The sequence below is a fragment of the Elaeis guineensis genome, chromosome 16 (assembly GCF_000442705.2).
Source record: "Elaeis guineensis isolate ETL-2024a chromosome 16, EG11, whole genome shotgun sequence".
NCBI lineage: Eukaryota > Viridiplantae > Streptophyta > Magnoliopsida > Arecales > Arecaceae > Elaeis > Elaeis guineensis.
The window spans coordinates 45,486,299-45,499,604 of NC_026008.2; positions in this window are offsets into that span (position 1 = coordinate 45,486,299).

The window sequence follows — 13,306 nt, forward strand, 5'->3', positions numbered from 1 at the left end:
AGAATGATGATGAATTGAAATTGATCTTAATGATGAATTTTGATCTGTGATCATCGGACAGTATACTGGCATCCACCTTGATCAGATCTAATATTTTTTAAGATTTTATTTTTTATAATTTTATTAAATTATTCACATGATAATTTCAGCATGATTTGATCTAATCGATCAGGTTTATTGAATCATATCGTCTGAAGAGTCTAAGATAAATTTTTCTCTAGAATTTTCTCTCTCTAAAATTATTTCTCTCTCTTGATCAATTTCTCTCTCTAAAAAAATTAATCAATGAAAAAATTTCTTTTAACATTTTTGATCTGATGAAGAATTCTGATCTATGATTGTCGGACAGCATACTGGCACTCACCTTGATCAGATCCGATATTTCTCAATTTGATTATCCATGATCTTGATTTAACCATAATTTGGATTAGATCATTTTGATCACATCAATTGAGATGTTGGACTATGGCACCTGATTAATTTGAATTGTATCTCATGAATTCTCTCTCCTCTAATTTTCTCTCTCCACTTGATTTTATGAAATCAATGAAGAAACTTCGGTCCTATCACTTCGAATTTGATTTGTTCTGATAATCAAATTTTGAATCGTTTATGTCTTAATTAAATTTTAATTAGATACAATTAGATCATCGGACCCAATCTAAATAGTTAAAATATGGTATTCGTATTCTTTTTTATTATTAAATTTGATCTCGTATAGGTATCGTTGACACCTGATAATCAGATATTGTGATATGATTTATGAACTAAAAAATTTTGAAAAAAAAAATTATAGAATTATGTGGATTATTGGAATGCATATGAGGTAAGTAATATTTTATTTTTTTTAGATTTATCGATAAATTATAATATATTTTTCTGACATAATTTGTGAAACGATGCATGGATTGGATGAATGATATTTTGTTATAAAAAATATCTTATTCAAAATATTATGATGAAGCATGATTGAACATATTGATTTTATGATGCATTATATTGATTGATTTCGATACTATATGATTATATATTTTCTTATCGAAATTAGAATATGAAATATGATTTATGAAGAATTCTGATATAAGAATAATATGAATTGACAATCTGATTATGTAAAGGACCCCGTCAATGGGGACATATACGTTGGCAATTGATTTGTCCTGAGGGTTTATGTCGCCAGCGAGACCAGTGACATTTTGCCAGTGAGACCAGCGACAAACCGTCAGCGAGATCGGTGGTTCTGAAGGACTTTACTGCTAGATGATTCACAGCTCACCGTAAAAAGGTATGCGGTGTTATGACCCTGCCACAAGAAAAATATGGTCATAGCTCATGATCGATGAAAAGAACTTAAGAATGGAAGAAATTGAAATATCAAAAGAAACTTAAATTTTTAAAAAAGAAATAAATTTGGCATGAACTATATTGCATAATCGAAATTGATTTCAAATTGATAAACTATATATGCTTATTTTTTATAAATGATTATTTACTTTAATGCATGATGAAATCTATTAAAAATGATCATTGTTTACTGGGCTGTCTAGCTCATTATCTCTTATTTTACTATTTTTATAGATATTGAAGAATTAAGATGATACAAGATATGAATGGAAGAGTGATTAGAAGCAGAATCTCCATATTTTTAATTTTAGACTGAAAGTCTTATTGAATTTGATATAAGGCCTATGGAACTTTGTTGACTTTATTGAGATATCAATTTAAAAAATTTGGATTGTTATAATTTTGGATTTAAATTATTGACTAATTATTTCGCTGTGAAGCATTGATATCGTGATAAGATGCCTTGCATGCTTATGGGAAGAGTTTCCTATGAGTATGCGGCGATTGCCATAACCTTCGGCTTGCGATCTCGGGTCGGGGCCATAGGAAACTTTGTCACGCTCCCGATCCGAAATCGTAAGCCGAAGGTCATCGCAACCACCATATACTCATAGAAAACTCTTCCTATAAGCATGCAAGGCATCTTATCACGATATCAATGCTTCACAGTGGAATAATTAGTCAATAATTTAAATCCAAAATTATAGTAATTCAAATTTTCTAAATTGATATCTCAATAAAGTCAACAAAATTTCATAGACTTTACATTAAATTCAATAAGACTTTCAACCTAAAATAAAAGTATGAAGATTCTGCTTCTAATCACTCTTCCATTCATATCTTGTATCATCTTAATTCCTCAATATCTATAAAAACAGTAAAATAGAAGATAATGAGCTAGACAGCCCAGTAAGCAATGATCACTTCAACAGATTTCATCAAGTATTAAAGTAAATAATCATTTATAAAAAATAAGCATATAGAGTTCATCAATTTGAAATCAATTTCGATTATGCAATATAGTTCATGCCAAATTTATTTCTTTTTCGAACATTCGAGTTTTTTTTGAGATTTCAATTTCTTTCATTCTTAAGTTCTTCATCGACCATGAGCTATGATCATATTTTTTCTGTGGCAGGATCATAACACTGCGTATCTTCTTGCGGTGAGCTGCGAATTTCTAGCAGCAAAGTCCTTCGGAACCACCGGTCTCGTTGGTGGTTTGTCGCTGGTCTCGTTGGTGGTTTGTCGCTGGTCTCGCTGGCGACATAAACCCTCAGGACAAATCAATTGCCAACGTATATGTTGGGAATAGTGTCCCAAAGCCAATCGTCAGCCTGTTGACGGTTGTGCTCCTTTTGTATTAGTACATGAATTATAAATAAATAAAAGTTATTTTGATATTTTTTCATCATAAATGTTTCATCTTCTAATGAACTCCTGTGTTGTGGTGAAGTCCTTAGGACTATTTAGACTCGACAAAGGAGGATTTGTCGTTTAGTCCTTAAACATGCTCGCGACCAAATGATACGTTGTTACCAAGGACGACAATATTTATCGAGCATAGGTCGTTGTGTGCCATATGGGTTGGTTGTCCTCATAACCAAAGAGTGTGGAGACACTGGTATGGCATACAGGTGAGATGTAATGGTACATCTGCACTGAACGTGACCAACTCCGGAGCTATTTCTGCTGTCAAGATTTGCTCCGATGGGATATGGGTATAAATGTCCCTCCGACCTGAGACCGCCACGGTGACTTGCAAGCAACTCACTGCACTTAGGCACTGGACTACCTGAATTTCTAATTCAGTGACGGAAGGTTGCTGGGTGTAGTCAAGTACTTGACTTGTCGGTGCGTGTGTCAAGATGGGATTGACCACTCCAGTTTAGGAGCTGTGTACAGTCGTGTTTCAATTTAGCAAAATCTTGGCCAGGGTAGTCCTAGTGAGGAGTCACAGGACTAATTGAGTTGAGCACGATTCGGATGATATCATCAGGGTTGAAAGTTTAACCCTGAGTCATCCTAAACACAGGGGTCAAAAGGGATGAATTATACGGTAACCATATTCACGTAGGTTCTGAATATTGCGATTGCGATTATTCGACCTATCCGGTCGTCGGGTACCATTGCTAGATGGTCACTTCGATTAGTACAGAAATTGGTTCCTGTGCTACCGGCTTAGGTTCGAACCTGCGGGGTCACACACATTAAAGGTTCCTTTCTGATCTGATGGCTGATTATGAGTCTTATCTATCTGGAACTCTATGATTGAGAATTAGGATTTTCTAATCATGAGTTCCACACATTTTGGGTACCGGGGTCAAAATTTTGAATTTCGAATTTTGAATTTGAAATTTGAACTCTTTGATCAGGGTTTCATATCGATGGTCTCTGATGCCTGATTGCCCATCGGATTTGGACTCAATATTTATGAGAGATTTAATTAATGATTTAATCACTAATTAACTCAATTTGATTGAGTAATTATTTTTGGATCAAGTCCAATTGAATTGGATTCAGTTTGGATTGACCCGATTAGGTTAAATGTTGACCTAATCGCTAAGGTGGTTTAGTCCCTGATTTGATCAGGGGTTAGGTTTAGTTAATTCCTGATTTGATTAGGATTTTATTAAGCCTAATTAAGCCTAATTATGTTGGGTTTAATTTGGTCTAATTGTGCTCAATCTATTTTAAACTAGGTTGGCTCAATTTGAATCAAACCACCTTGTTTTAAATTCCCTGCGTCACCCAACTTCCTTGCACCCATTTGAATTCACGAGAAGAAACTTCTCGTAAAATTTTTCTCACGTAAAACCCTTCCCCACGTCCTCATTTGTGCGCCATATGGATGGATAAATTAATTAGTTAGCCATTCAAATTCAAAGCATGTTTGAATTTGAATGGATAACTTATCACTTGCCCTTTCATCCTTATCCATTTTGTGCGCCACATTTCTTACACGAGAAAAGGTTTCTCGTGAAACTTTTCCACGCACAAAGAGCCACGCCCCTTCTCTTCTCACGCCCAAAAGGATAGGGATAAGTTGGTTTTCGTTTGAATTCAAATGTGTAACGTCTTGTCTTTATCCTCTCACGCGGATAAGACACGTTCGACGTTGTTTTAAAAAGAGGAGAAAGGTGGGACGTGCGTAGAAAAATTAAGAGAGAAACTTTGGGGCGTGAGGAAGGCTTCTGCGCAAGGTGAAGGTCCAAAACCTTCCGAGAGAAAAAGAAAGAAAAGAGAGAAAATTGGGCGCAGGATTTTTGGTGTGTACCCTAGGGTTTCTACCTAGGGTTCGGGAAGTGAGATTGGTGTGCCACGAGTGTCGTGAGTCCACCAAATTTCAGAGAGAGATCCATTAGCCTCTCAAGTAACTGTGCAGATGATTCGGAGCATCTGAGAAGTCGGCACACATCGATCGAAGGAGTTCGATCAACATCTGCCATCAAAAGGGTGAAATCACGAACTAGCATTCGTGAGGAGCTGATCAGACGGGAGCTTCGTGTGGACGATCCGCAGAGGCCAGACAGTTGGATGGCTGTGACATGATGATCAAGAGCCCTCCGACGGTGATCAGATTGCGGTGATCGACTACCCGTAAAAGGTGATGTGTTCTGAACACAGTACTGTAAAACGTTTACTGATTCAAATTTGAATTTCAAATTTAAATGCATGCTGTTGTATCATATTTAGATCCTAGTGTAGGGTTAATTAGTATTAATTAATGAGATTAATTAATAATTCTACTGTAAAATAGTAATTTTGAAAAAGTTTTAAAATTACCATTTTGCCCCTGCACTAAATTTTCGCTTCAATTGGTATCAGAGCAGGTTCTAGAATATGATATACATATGCATGCATAGATTAAGGTGTAATCTATAAGTTTAAATTTAAAATTCAAAATTTAAAATTCGAAATTCAAAAAGATTTGAAATTTGAAATTTGAAATTTGTTAGAAGTTTCAAATTTGAAATTCAAAATTTGAAATTTGAAATTTGGTTGAAATCTCAAATTTGAAATTTGAAATTTGAAATTCGAAATTTGAAATTTGAAATTTGAAATTCAAAATTCAAAATTTGAAATTTGAAATTTGGTTGAAATCTCAAATTTGAAATTTGAAATTTGAAATTCGAAATTTGAAATTTGAAATTCAAAATTCAAAATTTAAAATTCAAAGATTGAAAATTTGAAATTTGAAATTTGGTTGAAATCTCAAATTTGAAATTTAAAATTTGCAATTTGAAATTTAAAATTTGAAATTCAAAATTTAAATTTTAAAATTTGTATATTTAGATATACTTGATCCAAGTAGCAAGTAATCTAATTGGGTTGGTTGCCATGGTCGTCCGGTCATAGGAGAAAAGTAGGGTTTAAAGGCCCTCTCTTCCCATTCGATGGGGTCTCTTATGGCGGTAGGGGTGCCGATGCAATTATATCCCATGCCGATGAAGCAGCGAAAGGACTTAATTAAGAAATTTATCATGAATATGTTAGATTAGATCTAAAAGAAAATTTATGATTTATTTTGAGTTATTTTCTGTTATGAAATGAGCAATAGAATTGCTGTTTATAAAATGTGCTGACCCGTTTGTGAAATGAGTTAACACATTTGGTGAACAGAAAAATAAAATCTTTCAAATTTGAAAATTATTTTCGAAATGCCAAACCCTGACCCATCAGCCCAAGTACTTAATTAAAAGAATTAAGTGTTGTCTAGTAGGTCTAGAATTGTGAATTAAGACCTAAGACAATTGCATAAACTTTTGGATCAATGGGTTAGATGAATTAGGTCCATAATTGGGTTAGACCTAAGGTTAGTTTAAAAAAATGGACTAATTGGAGTAATTGGTCAAATCTAATCAAAAGTTGAATTAGATTAGGTCAAGGATACTCTAGACTCAACTTCAATAGTTGTAGTTGAATGGGTCCATGTCTTTAACTAGACCAAAATGGACTTAATTCATGGCTACGCGGTGGAGCTCTATTTACTAAGTTGATCAAAATTAAAACTAATGAATCGGTTGGTGTCTAAGGTAAGTTCGACAGTTTTGACCAGTGGTTCTTAAGCGGGAGCTACTCGCATTGATTCGATCATTGACGAGTTAATGGCAAATCCCCACCACTGATCTCACTTACCTGGCCAATCTGGTAAGTTAGATTTTGATTAGATCACTTGGTGATTAGAGCTCACCCATGTCATTAGGTAAATCAGTATGACTGATTTAGGTGCTCCTAATGCCAGCTTTAATTAAATCCTTTTTAATCTGACTTGGTAAAGTCAGTGGGAGGATTGAAATTGGCTGGATGATTTCTTCTCTACTATTCTTTAATAAAATCCTCAAAATTATTAGGTCCCTAAAATGATTAAGTTATAATGATAACTAAGTCATAGCCTCCCATTAAGTGAATGATAATGAGTTCATTAGTTCAATGATCATTGGAGGCCCAAAGGCCTGGTGCTCATTGGCTAATGGAATTATTATTCATAATATGATAATTTGATTGAGTCTTTCTGATGGTGGTTAGGTTGGCCGGCCAAAGTCGGGCCTGATCATTTATTGGTCCGATTCACTAAATTAAGTCATGTTAATGGTTGGACCTAACCAGATCTTTTCAGTGGAGGCCAAAGCCTACTGATTAGGTTCTGGGGCAAAATAAATTACTAAAAGTTGTTTAGAGAAACAACTGGTTAAGAACCTACCCATAAATGCACATGGGTTGACCAACCAAAGTTGGGCTCGTGTGTAGTCTGTGTGGATTCTAGTACCCATTAAGGAATTAAAGTAATTTTTCGAATTGGAGGATGAGGCTACCAGTTCGTAAAAATATTGGGAAAAACTTTAGACTAAAGTCCAAGTCTTTAGTATTAATTTATGTACTAATAGAGGTCTCGTTTTCCTTTAAGCAGCTATGGCCACTACCCTGTCGCTCCGGTCATTATTAGATAATGACAAGCTCATGGGACCCAATTTCGATAGCTGGTATCGAAAATTGAAAATCGTCCTTGAGCATGAACGGATCCTTTATGTTGTAACGGATCCAGCACCTGAGGAGCCAGCTCCGAACGCTAGTAAAGCGATCCGAGACACTTACTTGAAGTGGATCAATGACCGCACCACCGTTCGATGTATTATGCTGGCAGCAATGAATGACGAGTTCAGCCGAAGGTTTGAGAACGCCCAACCACAGGAGATGCTTCAAATGTTGAACGACTCCTTTGGCACGCCTGACGACGTTGAAAGGCACAAAACTAGTTGTGCTATTTTCAATGCTCGGATGAGGGATGGGGCCTCAGTCACTGATCATGTACTGTATATGATCGAGATGATTGAGCGCCTAAGCAAATTGGGCTTTCCTCTGCACGAGCAGCTCGGTAAGGATGCGATCCTTAATTCCTTGCCCAAGTCCTTCCTCCCATTCCTTACTCATTTTTGAATGACAAAGCCTGCAGTAAACTACCACGGATTGTTGGGGTTGCTGCAGAACTTTGAGAAGGATCACCAACTCCATAAGGAGTCGGTAAATGTAGTGGGAGGGTCTTCTTCTCGTCGTCAACCCTTTGGGAAGGGGAAGAAGAACAAAAAGAAGAAAAATAAGAAGGTGCAATCTCATGCTGGGACAGTAGCACGGGGTCAGACCAAGAAGCGCAAGCATGACCAGAGCCAGGCGGAGTGCTTCTTTTGCAAGAAGCACGGGCATTGAAAGAGGAACTGTCCTCAATACATTGCCTCCCTGGACCCGAACAGGCCAAAGAAGAAGCAAGGTAATTATATGATAACTCCTTGTAACTTTTCGATTTGTGATACTACTGCCTGGGTATTGGATACCGGAAGCCCTTATCATATTTGTAATTCGATGCAGGGTCTGCAGGTCAGTAGGAGATTTGATGAAGGCGAGAGGTTCCTGAATGTTGGAGATGGAAGCAAAGTTCCAGTTCTAGCTTTAGGAATCATGAGTCTTGTAATCAATTCTCGTAATGTAATTTTGAGTGAATGTCACTATTGTCCAAGTTTTTTATTAAATATTATTTCTGTAGGTCTTTTGGCCATGTACGGTTATGATTTTTTAATAAAAAGAAATATTTGCAATATCATTTTGAATGGTGTTACAATATTTGTTGGATAATTAAATAATGGAATTTACTTACTATCACAGCCTGTTAATGTGGTTCAAAAAATTTGGTAAACGCTCTAGAATAGATAATGTGTCAGAAGTCTACCTTTGGCACTGTAGGCTAGGTCATATCAATAAGAACAGGATAAACAGGTTGGCTCAAGAAGGAATTCTTGAAGTTAGTGATTGTGAATCACTTCCAACCTGTGAGTCCTGTCTTCTTGGAAAGATGACCAAGTCACCTTTTACTGGAAAAGGTGAGCGAGCCAGTGAACTCTTAGGTCTGGTACATTCTGATGTATGTGGACCCATGAGCTCAAGTGCAAGAGGTGGATTTTTCTACTTCATAACCTTCACAGACGACCTATCTAGGTATGGGTATGTCTATTTAATGAAGCATAAGTCGAAATCATTTGAAATGTTCAAACTATTCCGAAATGAGGTAGAAAAATAAACTGGGAAGTGTATTAAAACTCTTCAATCTGATCGAGGAGGTGAATACCTTTCCAATGAGTTTCTGACGTATCTAGGGGAGAATGGGATTCTCTCTCAGTGGACTCCTCCTGGAACACCACAGCATAATGGTGTGTCTGAAAGGAGGAATCGGACCCTGTTAGACATGGTTCGATCCATGATGGGGTTTGCTGGTCTGCCGATCTTCCTCTGGGGATATGCGCTCGAATCGGCTTGTTACCTTCTAAATAGAGTTCCGAGTAAGTCTGTAGCCAAAACGCCATATGAGATATGGATAGGACGTAAGCCAGTACTCTCACACCTTAGGGTTTGGGGGTGTCCGGCTTATGTTAAACGTTTAATTACAGACAAGCTTGGACCTAGATCTGACAAGTATAATTTTATAGGGTACCCAAAAGAGACCAAAGGGTATTATTTCTACCTTGCTGATGAGCAAAAGGTGTTTGTCAGCTTTAAGGCAATCTTTTTAGAAAAGGAGTTCCTTAGTGAAGGAACTGTTGCCTCTAAAGTCGAACTTGACGAAGTTCGACAGGTGGAAAAACCGACACATGTTACTGAACCTGAACCGAATTTGATTAGATCAGATCCGGAGCCCATTGATTATGCACCCTTAAGGCGGTCTGGTAGAGTACCACATCAACCGGATAGATATTATGGTTTCTTGATCCGGGATGGTGATCCTATCGAACTTGATGAAAACGATGAGGATCCGATCACCTACATGGATGCAATGCAGAGACCTGACTCTGAGAAATGGCTAGAGGCCATGAAATCCGAAATGGAGTCCATGAAGGTCAACGATGTGTGGACATTGGTTGACCCACCCGAAGGAGTAAAACCCATAAGGTGTAAGTGGGTCTTCAAAAGGAAGAGGGGCGCAGACGGAAAGGTGGAGACCTATAAAGCCCGTCTGGTTGCCAAGGGATATCGTCAACGTTATGGTATAGACTATGACGAGACATTTTCTCCTGTGGCAATGCTCAAATCCATTCGGATTATGCTTGCGATAGCTACCCATCTGGACTATGAAATCTGGCAGATGGATGTGAAGACAGCTTTCCTAAACGGAGAGCTGGACGAAGAGGTGTATATGATACAACCTGAAGGGTTCACATCCACAGATGAGTCTAAGGTGTGCAAGCTACAGAGGTCCATTTATGGACTTAAGCAGGCATCTCAGAGTTGGAACATACATTTTGATAGGACGATCAAAACGTATGGCTTCGTTAAGAACGGAGAAGAACCCTGCATTTATAAGTGGGCTAATGGTCCAGCAGTAGTATTTCTTGTATTGTATGTGGATGGCATTCTCTTAATCGGGAATGATGTCCCTACATTACAGGGAATAAAGATTTGGCTATCGTCACAGTTTTCCATGAAGGATCTGGGAGAAGCTTCCTACATCCTAGGGATGAGGATCTATAGGGATAGATCCAAAAAGTTGCTTGGCTTATCCCAGTCCACGTACATTGATAATATGCTGAAAAGGTTCAGCATGAAAAATTCCAAGAAAGGCTATCTACCGATAGGCCATGGAATTTCTCTCTCGAAGAGGGATTGTCCGACAACACCTCAAGAGAGAGAGCGTATGGGTAGGATTCCATATGCTTCGGCAGTGGGATCTATCATGTACGCCATGACATGTACACGACCAGATGTGGCATACTCACTAGGGGTAGTGAGTAGATACCAATCTGATCCAGGAGAGAATCACTGGAAGGTTGTTAAAACCATCCTGAAGTATTTGAGAAATACTAAGGACCAGTGGCTTATATATGGTGAATCAGACTTGAGACTTATAGGGTTTACAGACTCTAGTTTCCAGTCTGATCGAGATGATAGCAAGAGTGTGTCAGGATTTATTTTTACCCTTAATGGTGGGGCTGTCTGCTGGAAGAGTTCCAAGCAGCACACTGTGGCTGATTCAGTATGCGAGGCGGAGTATATTGCTGCATCAGATGCTGCCAAAGAAGCGGTGTGGCTGAGAAAATTCATCACCGAGCTCGGAGTAGCACCATCCCTTGTTGGTCCAGTTCTGCTCTACTGCGACAGCTCTGGAGCCATTGCTCAGGCAAAGGAACCAAAGGCACACCAGCGGACGAAGCATATTCTGCGCCGCTACCATCTCATCCGGGAGATCGTGGATCGAGGTGACGTCGACCTTCAGAAGATCGACGGAAAGGAGAACCTGGCCGACCCATTCACTAAAGCCATTGCGGTGAAGGAGTTCAACGACTACAAGTCGAAGATGGGTATTAGATACTGCACCGATAGGCTTTAGGCCAAGTGGGAGATTGTTGGGAATAGTGTCCCAAAGCCAATCGTCAGCCTGTTGACGGTTGTGCTCCTTTTGTATTAGTACATGAATTATAAATAAATAAAAGTTATTTTGGTATTTTTTCATCACAAATGTTTCATCTTCTAATGAACTCCTGTGTTGTGGTGAAGTCCTTAGGACTATTTAGACTCGACAAAGGAGGATTTGTCGTTTAGTCCTTAAACATGTTCGCGACCAAATGATACGTTGTTACCAAGGACGATAATATTTATCGAGCATAGGTCGTTGTGTGCCATATGGGTTGGTTGTCCTCATAACCAAAGAGTGTGGAGACACTGGTATGGCATACAGGTGAGATGTAATGGTACATCTGCACTGAACGTGACCAACTCCGGAGCTATTTCTGCTGTCAAGATTTGCTCCGATGGGATATGGGTATAAATGTCTCTCAGACCTGAGACCGCCACGGTGACTTGCAAGCAACTCACTACACTTAGGCACTGGACTACCTGAATTTCTAATTCAGTGACGGAAGGTTGCTGGGTGTAGTCAAGTACTTGACTTGTCGGTGCGTGTGTCAAGATGGGATTGACCACTCCAGTTTAGGAGCTGTGTACAGTCGTGTTTCAATTTAGCAAAACCTTGACCAGGGTAGTCCTAGTGAGGAGTCACAGGACTAATTGAGTTGAGCACGATTCGGATGATATCATCAGGGTTGACAGTTTAACCCTGAGTCATCCTAAACACAGGGGTCAAAAGGGATGAATTATACGGTAACCATATTCACGTAGGTTCTGAATGTTGCGATTGCGATTATTCGACCTATCCGGTCGTCGGGTACCATTGCTAGATGGTCACTTCGATTAGTACAGAAATTGGTTCCTGTGCTACCGGCTTAGGTTCGAACCTACGGGGTCACACACATTAGAGGTTCCTTTCTGATCTGATGGCTGATTATGAGTCTTATCTATCTGGAACTCTATGATTGAGAATTAGGATTTTCTAATCATGAGTTCCACACATTTTGGGTACCGGGGTCAAAATTTTGAATTTCGAATTTTGAATTTGAAATTTGAACTCTTTGATCAGGGTTTCATATCGATGGTCTCTGATGCCTGATTGCCCATCGGATTTGGACTCAACATTTATGAGAGATTTAATTAATGATTTAATCACTAATTAACTCAATTTGATTGAGCAATTATTTTTGGATCAAGTCCAATTGAATTGGATTCAGTTTGGATTGACCCGATTAGGTTAAATGTTGACCTAATCGCTAAGGTGGTTTAGTCCCTGATTTGATCAGGGATTAGGTTTAGTTAATTTCTGATTTGATTAGGATTTTATTAAGCCTAATTAAGCCTAATTATGTTGGGTTTAATTTGGTCTAATTGTGCTCAACCTATTTTAAACTAGGTTGGCTCAATTTGAATCAAACCACCTTGTTTTAAATTCCCTGCGTCACCCAACTTCCTTGCACCCATTTGAATTCACGAGAAGAAACTTTTCGTAAAATTTTTCTTACGTAAAACTCTTCCCCACGTCCTCATTTGTGCGCCATATGGATGGATAAATTAATTAGTTAGCCATTCAAATTCAAAGCATGTTTGAATTTGAATGGATAACTTATCACTTGCCCTTTCATCCTTATCCATTTTGTGCGCCACATTTCTTACACGAGAAAAGGTTTCTCGTAAAACTTTTCCACGCACAAAGAGCCACGCCCCTTCTCTTCTCACGCCCAAAAGGATAGGGATAAGTTGGTTTTCGTTTGAATTCAAATTTGATTTGAATTCAAATGTGTAACCTCTTGTCTTTATCCTCTCACGCGGATAAGACACGTTCGACGTTGTTTTAAAAAGAGGAGAAAGGTGGGACGTGCGTAGAAAAATTAAGAGAGAAACTTTGGGGCGTGAGGAAGGCTTCTGCGCAAGGTGAAGGTCCAAAACCTTCCGAGAGAAAAAGAAAGAAAAGAGAGAAAATTGGGCGCAGGATTTTTGGTGTGTACCCTAGGGTTTCTACCTAGGGTTCGGGAAGTGAGATTGGTGTGCCACGAGTGTCGTGAGTCCACCAAATTTTAGAGAGAGATCCATC